The following is a 10,092-nucleotide window of genomic DNA, read 5'->3' as shown; positions in this document are numbered from 1 at the left end:
GTCTTCTCAGGATTTTCCAAAAATTCCACTAAAAGAGTCTCACTTACTAAATGACCACCATTTCACTGAGATTATATTTCATCTCATATCATCTCATCTCATTTAATTTCACTTCATATTATCATTTTACATATTAAAAAAATATATAAAAGATTAAGCTGTATGATATGTCACACACTTGCCTTTCCAATTGGAAAAATAAAACTACTACTCCGACTCCGTACCACGAGTCACGAGAGGTAACTGAAGTTAGCTCCTCAAAAAAAATTTTCTTTCCTGTTTTCTACTTATTTTCTATTAATTCGTTTGCTCATCATTTGTTCTTGATTGTTCACTGTTAGTAATTGTTTGTTCTGCATTTATTTATTTAAAAATTTTTATAAAAAATATATGTACAAGTTAGCCCCCCGATTGCAATTTTTAATATTTTTTCGTCATTAATGACTCATAAATATTCATTTTCGATTGTTCTTATATAAAATACGTTTGTTCTCTTTCGAAATTACTCATTTTTTGTTTAATTAACTATTTGTATTAGTTGAATAAATGTATGCAAAATATGTGTACTGCGCATGCGTCAACTATAATGCCTCAACTTTCTACGCGTTTTAATCGTGAAAAAAAAAACAATTATAAATCCTGAAGGATCAATTGCTATTGGAAGCTGTGCAAGCTAGAATAAATTCTAATAAAGAATAAGAATAAACTTTGAAGAGAAGAAGAAAAGAGCTTTCTTCGAAGCTCAATTCTACAAGGTATTCAATCAGATAGCTAGTCTTTCCTGTATGAAATTTTGGTATGTCGAAATCTTGGATAAATCCAGCAAAGCTAAATAAAGTATTTACCTAAAAAATATGTTTATGCTTAAAGTCACGTGTTTGTTATTCGAAAATATTAACCAATTTTTCAATCGAAGATTAAAACAACATTAATACTGAGAATGAATATTTATTTATAAAATACACATATATGTTTTAACCACAAATTTTGCACGATAATTAATGAATATTAATTTAAATAAATATTAATTAATCTTCTTCTATAACTCATAGTCAACTGTTGATCCTTCTGTTGCTGGTGCATTTGACTCATCACTGTCAAATTTGTCCTCAGGAACAACAGTTTTCTTTTTGCTGGTTCTGATTGTTTACTTGTACTTGCTTCAGATATATTAAGGGGTGATGTGGCAATACACACTTGCCTTGCCTTTGTGTTCCTGTGCTGGAGCTACTTGGATAGCTTTGTCATTACTACACCTACTTTCAAGTGGCTGGACATCTGGAAATATGAAATAATGTTAGCAATTTCTAGGTACCCAACAAACTTATAGTTTGTAAATATATAGGATTATATGTGTACTGTAGTAGTAGTAGTATGTAACTTCCTAGTCATCATCATCAGCCCATATAATATATCCCCTTGCTGGACACTGGCCTCCACTATCGTTGAGAGGGTTTTTAGGCCTTAGTCCACCACGCTGACCTAGTGCTGGTTGGTGGATTACACACCTAAGAAAATCCTAAGAACATTTAGGTGTGCAGGTTTCATCACAATGTCTTCCTTCACTGTTAAAGTAAGTTAGTGATATTACACTGTGATACATTTTCATTTTCACAAACTTCCTAGTACCATATGTAATAGGAACTGAGGTCCACTTGCCCATTTTAGCTACTTCCACTAACTAACTAGCTATTATCCTTTTTTCTGATATTGTTATTTGATTATGAGATCTGTGAGTGTTACTAAATATTGACAGTTACACCTACCTTGACTACAAGATGGCAAAGGTATAATAATATAACACATCTCATTTTTAGTCGTCTCTTCAATCTCCTTGACAATAGTGAGTCTTTGCCGTTTCACAAATGCAGGCCGAGGTTCACTTTGAGTGAATTTTTGTTTTCTATTTGCTCGACAATCGAATTTGGATGGTAAACAGTTTGGTTTCATTCAAATTCATTTGATGGAGCCCATTATCTTGTATTGCATATAATTCTCCATGTCGTTTTCCAGCTAAAACATAAAATAATTTTCCAACACTTTCAATACATAACCTATAAAAAAAATTTAAAATGTTATTTTACTAATGTTAGGAATATAATTTCGACTGTGTAAAGAAGTTAATATAATGTATACCTACATTATCTCTTGAAAGATAAATAATGAACATATTATTTTTTATACCTTCATAACGATAAGTAGGAGGATGGAAAAAATGTATTTGGTCTAACTTTACGCCAATGCATATTATTTCATTTATGTATTTATTTTTTAATTAAACTGTACACCAATTAATTGCTCCTTCATTTTTTTTTTTTAATTTTATGACCTGGTGACAGAGACCTTTAGGTCATATCTTATTTGGAAAATGTTCATTACTTTGGGGTCACTACACTTCACTTCACTAAATTTTGTCATTTAAATTGTTTGAATTGTATTTTTTATGTAATTATAAATTGGTTTATAGGATGTTGGATCTTTTAGTAAAAAGTAAAGTGGCGGCGGGCGGGAGGAAGAGACACACTTTAATGCATTGGTATCACTAAGTTCACTAGATTGCTCCTTCAGGATTTATATTTGTTGTTTTTTTCACGATTAAAACCGCGTAGAAAGTTTAGGCATTATAGTTGACGCATGCGCAGTACACATATTTTGCATACATTTTTTCAACTAATAAAAATAGTAAATTAAACAAAAAACGAGTAATTTCGAAAGAGAACAAACGTGTTTTATATAAGAACAATCGAAAATGAATATTTACGAGTCATTAAGGATGAAAAAATATAAAAAATTGCATTAGGGGGGCTAACTTGTAGGTATATTTTTAAATATTTTTTTTTAATAAATAAATGCAGAACAAACAATTATTAACAGTGAACAATCAAGAACAAATTATGAACAAACGAATTAATAGAAAATAAGTATAAAATAGGAAAAAATAATTTTTTTGAGGGGCTAACTTCATTCACCTAGTCACGAGTCCTCTCCCGCGGCCAAAAATAGAACTCTGTTAATTATTTTGATCAGCCATGTTGTTTGTTGTTGTTACTGTCAAATGCTGTTACAGTGTTCGATTGTTGTCAAGATTTTTATTTATTTCCCTGATATGAAGTGTTCTATTTATTTAGAAAACTCGCGAGAAATGATACTGCAAGTAAGGGCGTTTTGTGAAGCAGAACAGCAAAATCAAGTACTTTTGATACCATTAGACAATGTACGCAAGAGAGTTGCTGCCATTACAGGTACCGTAAAATGGGGCGATTAGGGACAAATTCCAACTTTATGAGCAATTTTAAGGTAGTTGTTGATGTATATAATGCTATATCAGGATCAAAATGATTGAGTCTTGGGGGCATCTTTGTTGTCTAATTTAAAATTATGCAACTAGCATTCCAGTTTAAGCAAAAAATGCAAAAATAGGTGTAATCCCTATTTACCCGAAAATTGCGGTTAATTGGGACGAAATGAGAAATTTGCTAGGGTTGGCACTACTTTTATTTTTATATATAGTTTTAATTTATTTATTTATTTAGTTGCACCAACAAAGTGATCATCAATAAAAAAAAATGAAAAACTGACAAAAGTACATGGCAGACATCACCTCAATTATAGGTGCAACCGACAGTGCTGATATTTCTATCTGGGTTAAGAGATTAGGTGTGTCGGTTATTCCATGGATTAATCAGATGAATACCCCCACTCTGAACAAATATTAAATATTTTATTGTGTATTACTTAGACATTTTTGTCCACCTTGAGATTTCATTGATCTTGTTACATGTCTCTGCAAAATCGACTTACTTATATTAAATTGCTTATCTATTTCAACTAAAGACTTATTCCCAATTTCGCTTCGAATAAACCAGATTTTTACCAACAAATTTAAAAAATATTGTTATAACTACATAGACAACCCTACAAACCTGTACCTATTTATACTTAGGTCGTTTCCATTTCACGTATTCTCATCCCAATTGACCCCTTTTTCGTTGTTATTTGTACCTAAGACGTCCCCAATATCCCCAAAAACAACAGATTTTTACATGTATTTTTATTTAATCAAATACATTAAAACCAATAACAACTGAGACTTACCTTTAATATATATGCTGGTTCAAACACTAAATAACGTTTATAAATCATAGTCGTCTTCTATTATTATCAAATAAATAAAAGAGAGCAAAGTTTCTAGCACTAAAATAATTACCACCACAGGAAGTTAATTTGAAACGCGATTTTTTATAAGTTAGCAGCTATTATCATGCATATTCAGAGTTGTTTTGTGAACTTTCAACATTCTACTATTAAACTACAAAAAATGGAAGATTTTGCAACGAATATAAAACTTATATTGAGCGTCGAAAGATTTTCCCGGTTTTTTCCCGATTCGCCTCTCAATCCCTAATCGCCCCATTTTACCGGTACATATTTAGTGTTGCTAGCTTATTTTTTTTTTTTGGTCAGGAGGAAATCGCCGGACTCCCGCCCTCCCCTGGGGATGAAGGGCGGGGCATGTCGGAGTCGAACTGACTAAAACCTCCTGTCGCTCAACAACCCGCGTCCGAACCTCGCATGAGACAGAACCCATGAAAAGGCAAAGGGGGGAAAGTGAAGCGTTTAGTGCGGAGCACATCTCTCCCATCACCCTCCCCCTCGGGACGCCGGACTGGCGGTCGTCGGCGCCACGACCACCAGCCCTCTCGGTCGGCAGGCTATCCGGAGCCCGCCTAGATGGTGCCGGTTAGAATGGGTTATCCTACGGAATACCCCGCTGGGTCAGAACCAGCGTGGGTCGAGGATAGCCGGCCTTCCATCACCCGGATGCTCTTGCGTAAAACGCGTGCAGAGCAGCTTGCACGTCGTCTTCTTAGGCCCCCTTCGCCGGTCCCCAGACCGACATGTGAAGGGGACCCGAAACCCTTAGAGGGCCAGGGCTTGGGCGAGATCCGCCTCCCTGGCCCCCGTCCGACGGCGGCGGGCTTGCGCGTCTCTCACGCGCCCCGCCGCCTCCTTCTGCGAGATTGTGCACTCGCAGAAGTCGAGCATCGCCTTCCACGACTCGTCGTCGCCGAGCATCGATGCCACAACACTCGGCAACAACAAGTCGTTTCCTATTTTTGCGACGAGGACACGGCGCCACCCCTCCCATGCGGGGCAGGCGACGAGCGTATGCTCTGCCGTGTCCAAGTCGCAACCACAATGGTGGCACTCTGCCGTCGGCTCGGCTCCGATCCAGTGCAGGAACTCACCGAAACAACCATGCCCAGTGAGCACCTGCCTGAGCCGGAAGGTGAGGCGTCCTCTGTCACGATTCACCCAATCCACAAGGACCGGGCGAATCGCCTCGACGGTCCTACGACCAGCTGAAGGATCAGCCAGCCGTCTGGACCATGACTCCAGCAGTGTTGCTAGCTAATGTGTTTTGCCATTCGATTTTAGATTTTATTTTGTAAGAAAATTTAGAATTTTGATTTTTGAAATTTAGATATCTTGCTATTACAATCAGCACTTTGTATACTATTTTACTACAGAAATGATGACATTAGGGTTTTATTTATTTAAAATTTATCATTTGTTTCTTAAGTTTTATCAATACTCTAGGACACTAGACTTTTTATTGAGCAAAGGAACACAAACGAGCAGACGACATACACAACATACAAACTGCATATTCAGCTAACTACCACTGATAAAAACTAAGTTAGTTTACTAAATAAAGACTAATATGGTTTAAAAAAAATTCCAGGTCTGTCTGAGAAAACCGTATCAACAATAATACAAGCAGGAAAGACTGCTGCAAGTACTTCAAAAAAGATTGTCACGCCAGGGAAGAGTCGTCCACGTTCAAATAAGATAAAATAATTATAGATCATTTTGATATTTGTGCTATTCGCCATAAAATTCACCAATTTTATGCTGTAAAAAAGGAACTGCCGACATTAAACAAATTACTTGCAGTGTTGAAACAAGACATTCGAATCGAACCACTGAAAAAGGACCTGTCATATTCGTAAATGAGACTTATATTCACAGCACATACCATTCTAGAAGTTGTTGGCAAAGTGAGGAAGAGTCAGGACTTTTCACTTCAGATTCTGTTGGGAGTAGATGGATAATCGCACATGCTGGTACAGAAAATGGTTTTATTAGTAATGCTTTACTTATTTTTAAATCTCAAAGTCTTCTGATTACCATGATGACATGAATTCAACTAATTTCCTCAAGTGGATGAATGAAAAATTAATTCCAAATTTGCCAGCAAGGTCTCATGTGGTTATGGATAATGCTCCATACCACTGTACCCAAATAAATAAAGCTCCAACCATTTCAATTTTAAAAGACGAAATGAGTAATTGGTTGCGAGAAAGGGGTATTTATTTTGAAGAGAGCTGGACGAAACCCGTATTATATAAACATAAAACAAAATAAAGGACCACCGGCTACTTATACTGTAAATGAACTTTTAAAAAGTCACAATCACAGAGTTTTAAAACTTCCATCGTATCATTGCGATCTAAACCCAATTGAAAAGAAATGGAGCCTTGTTAAAAGACGTGTGGCAGAGAAAAATTTGGAACAAAACCCAAAAAACATTGTGTAAGATACAGAAGATGTGTTTGCAAGTGTAACACCAGATTGGGCTATTCAATATAAGCATGTGGAGCATCTAGAAGATGAATATTTAAAAAACGTGATAGATGAAGAAATGGACCGATTTATAATATTTGCAGCAAGTGATAGCGAAACAGAATCTGATAATGATAGTGATATGAATGTAGATGATCCGAATAGTCCTTGCAGTATGGAATAACTCCAATAGATGACTATAATTATACAATTATTTTTATTCTATATAAACTCTGTGTATGAGTCCAATGTCAGATTTGTTGTTACATAAATTTTATTGTTAATACTTTTCTAATTTCAATTAAAAGCTTAACGGTAGTCGTGACTGGAAGACTCATCTTTCGATGTGGTTTTTAAAAACTTTTAAAAACTCGATCATGTTTTCAGAGATATTATATTGAATTCGTAGAAATTTTTTAAATTATTAATATTAAATGTGCAATAACGGTGGTTTATTAACTGTTTAGAATCTGTGAAATTGCACAAATGCGAAATGAAGCCGCTGGACATAACTACTCAGTTTCTTCCAAAAAGCCCACTGAAAATGTTTCTTACTGAAACCACCATTTTACTAATATTTTGTTTCGCCATATCTCGCTTCATAAATTTCATCTCAATTGATTTATCTCTAATGAACTTCATCTCATTTCGCTTCACATCATTTTTCATATTTCATTTCATATAATAATTTAGATCTGAAGAAAATAAAAGACTTGGCTTAAAAGTCTTATCATTTCATAAAACATCACTAAGGTTTTTTTTTTTCATTTGGCATCGCGCTGTTTGCGCATATGCCACTGACAAAAATCAAAAACACTAACAAAAACAACGTATGACATTGATAGAACGATTATGTCAGAGGTTTAAGTTTTTTCAGGCAACGGCTCCACTTTTCTCAATGCCACTGAGTAAAATATTTAAAAAAAAACATAGCTATCGCAGATATTTAACAAATCTTAAAAATATGGAGGGTAGAGGTAAAAAGACCCATCTATGTGTCTGAAAGTGTTCGTTAAAATCTGCTAAATTAGGGTGGCGCTACAGCAGCAACCGGTTTTTTAAAAAAGGCGCTGAAAGTTATTAGAATAAGATAGAGAAATAAAAGAACTGTAAGCACTACAAAATCACAATTTAAAAAAAATTTTAAACTGATAAGCAATGCATCTGAGATGAAATGCAATCGATGTATAGGTGAATGAAGTTAGCCCCTCAAAAAAAATTTTTTTTCCTATTTTATACTTATTTTCTATTAATTCGTTTGTTCATCATTTGTTCATGATTGTTCACTGTTAATAATTGTTTGTTCTGCATTTATTTATTTAAAAAAAATATTTAAAAATATACCTACAAGTTAGCCCCTCTAATGCAATTTTTATTATTTTTTCATCCTTAATGACTCGTAAATATTAATTTTCGATTGTTCTTATATAAAACACGTTTGTTCTCTTTCAAAATTACTCGTTTTTTGTTTAATTTACTATTGTTATTAGTTGAATAAATGTATGCAAAATATGTGTACTGCGCATGCGTCAACTATAATGCCTAAACTTTCAACGCGGTTTTAATCGTGAAAAAAAAACCAAATATAAATCCTGAAGGAGCAATTAATTGGTATACAGTTTAATTAAAAAAATTAAAAAATAAATAAATGAAATAATGTGCATTGGCGTTAAAGTAGACCAAATACATTTTTTCCATCCTCCTACTTATCGTTATGAAGGTATAAAAAAGATAGGGAGTTCACATAGGTAATATAAACAAATAAGTAAATATGTTCATTATTTATCTTTCAAGAGATAATATAGGTATACATTATAATAACTTTTTTACACAGTCGAAATTATATTCCTAACATTAGTAAAATAACATTTTAATACGATAGGTAAGAGGATGGAAAAATGTATTTGGTCTAACTTAACGCCAATGCACATTATTTCATTTATTTATTTTTTAATTTTTTTAATTAAACTGTATACCAATTAATTGCTCCTTCAGGATTTATATTTGTTTTTTTTTCACGATTAAAACCGCGTAGAAAGTTTAGGCATTATAGTTGACGCATGCGTAGTACACATATTTTGCATACATTTATTCAACTAATAAAAATAGTAAATTAAACAAAAAACGAGTAATTTCGAAAGAGAACAAACGTGTTTTATATAAGAACAATCGAAAATGAATATTTACGAGTCATTAAGGATGAAAAAATATTAAAAATTGCATTAGAGGGGCTAACTTGTAGGTATATTTTTAAATATTTATTTTAAATAAATAAATGCAGAACAAACAATTATTAACAATGAACAATCATGAACAAATGATGAACAAACGAATCAATAGAAAATAAGTATAAAATAGGAAAAAAAAATTTTTTTGAGGGGCTAACTTCATTCACCTTCGATGTATCCACGTTTTACGGCAGCAACAATTTTAGGTTATATTGACAAAATTAGTTTGGACTACGTAAACATGTGAGGTCTTGTTTATTACACTGTCACTAATTACTCTTAAATATAGGTATTAAATTTCCTAACTCAGCATACTTCAATCAGTTATCAACTGCTCAATTCATATCATACCTTGTGCCTATATATGCTAGTGCCATTCTGGAGGATTTTTGAACTGTTATTTAGTGATGAAAGTGGGACGTTTTTCAAGCTTCTCCCTTATGAGACGGTTTTCCTTACCTCTACCGACCATAATAGAGAGTTATATAATATGCAAAGGATGTAGAGAGTCTACTCAAACATTTTATACCTACTTTAAATGTTGTTTGAGTTGCATTCTGCCATAATTCTGGTATAGTTGTCCAAAATCAATACCTAAGTAAACAATTGCATACCTATCATTTAAGAAGATTTGAAATACTTATTACTTCGTCGAATCATATATTTTTCTTTGACAGTTCGAAGTAACAATCAACCTGTACTTCCTCCTGATAGCGTTTGGTTTTTACTGCGCGATACACACTTTAAATACGGGGTTTTTGTTGTTGTGATAATATGGTAAATAAGATTTGCGTAACACGTACGCGTAAATAAAAGCCATCATTTTTACTGGTAATGAGTAAACAGAGAGAATACATATCGACGCTTGAAAGGCAAACGTGACTAAGCGACAAAGCATGAACTTTACCGTAGTCTAATTTACAAGTTGAAATACCTGAAAACAAAATTTATTTTAACGAATGTAGCTGTTGTAGAATCTAGCTAGTAGCTGTAGGATTGAAATTATTTTAATAGACCTAGAAATGTATATTTTTTGCGCATTGAATATGGTTATTGCCTATAATTAATGTACAAAGCAGTTATTGTCGCTTAGTCATGTTTGCCTTTCAAGCGTCGATATGTTTAATGCATCAAGAGAGTTTACCATGACATGGGGTAAATTGGGATCCTGGGGTAAATTGGGACAAACCTGCGGAAGATTCTCAAAGTACCTGTAGCACGGAATCTACCTAATTTT

The 10,092-nt window shown here is 33.8% G+C and overlaps 1 pseudogene across 1 annotated transcript; it reads left to right on the top strand.

Moving 5' to 3' along the window:
• Positions 1–3,142: 3,142 nt before the first annotated feature.
• LOC114250905 (uncharacterized) lies at positions 3,143–7,351 on the top strand (annotated as a pseudogene). Its single transcript, XR_016323095.1, has 3 exons — positions 3,143–3,242; positions 5,747–5,800; positions 5,901–7,351. The product of XR_016323095.1 is annotated as an uncharacterized LOC114250905 (transcript).
• The last annotated feature ends 2,741 nt before the right edge of the window (positions 7,352–10,092 follow it).

Source organism: Bombyx mandarina, chromosome 05 (assembly GCF_030267445.1).
Source record: "Bombyx mandarina strain Sakado chromosome 05, ASM3026744v2".
Taxonomy (NCBI): domain Eukaryota; kingdom Metazoa; phylum Arthropoda; class Insecta; order Lepidoptera; family Bombycidae; genus Bombyx; species Bombyx mandarina.
Note: the sequence above shows the minus strand (reverse complement) of the source record. Positions and strands in the feature narration are given on the sequence as shown.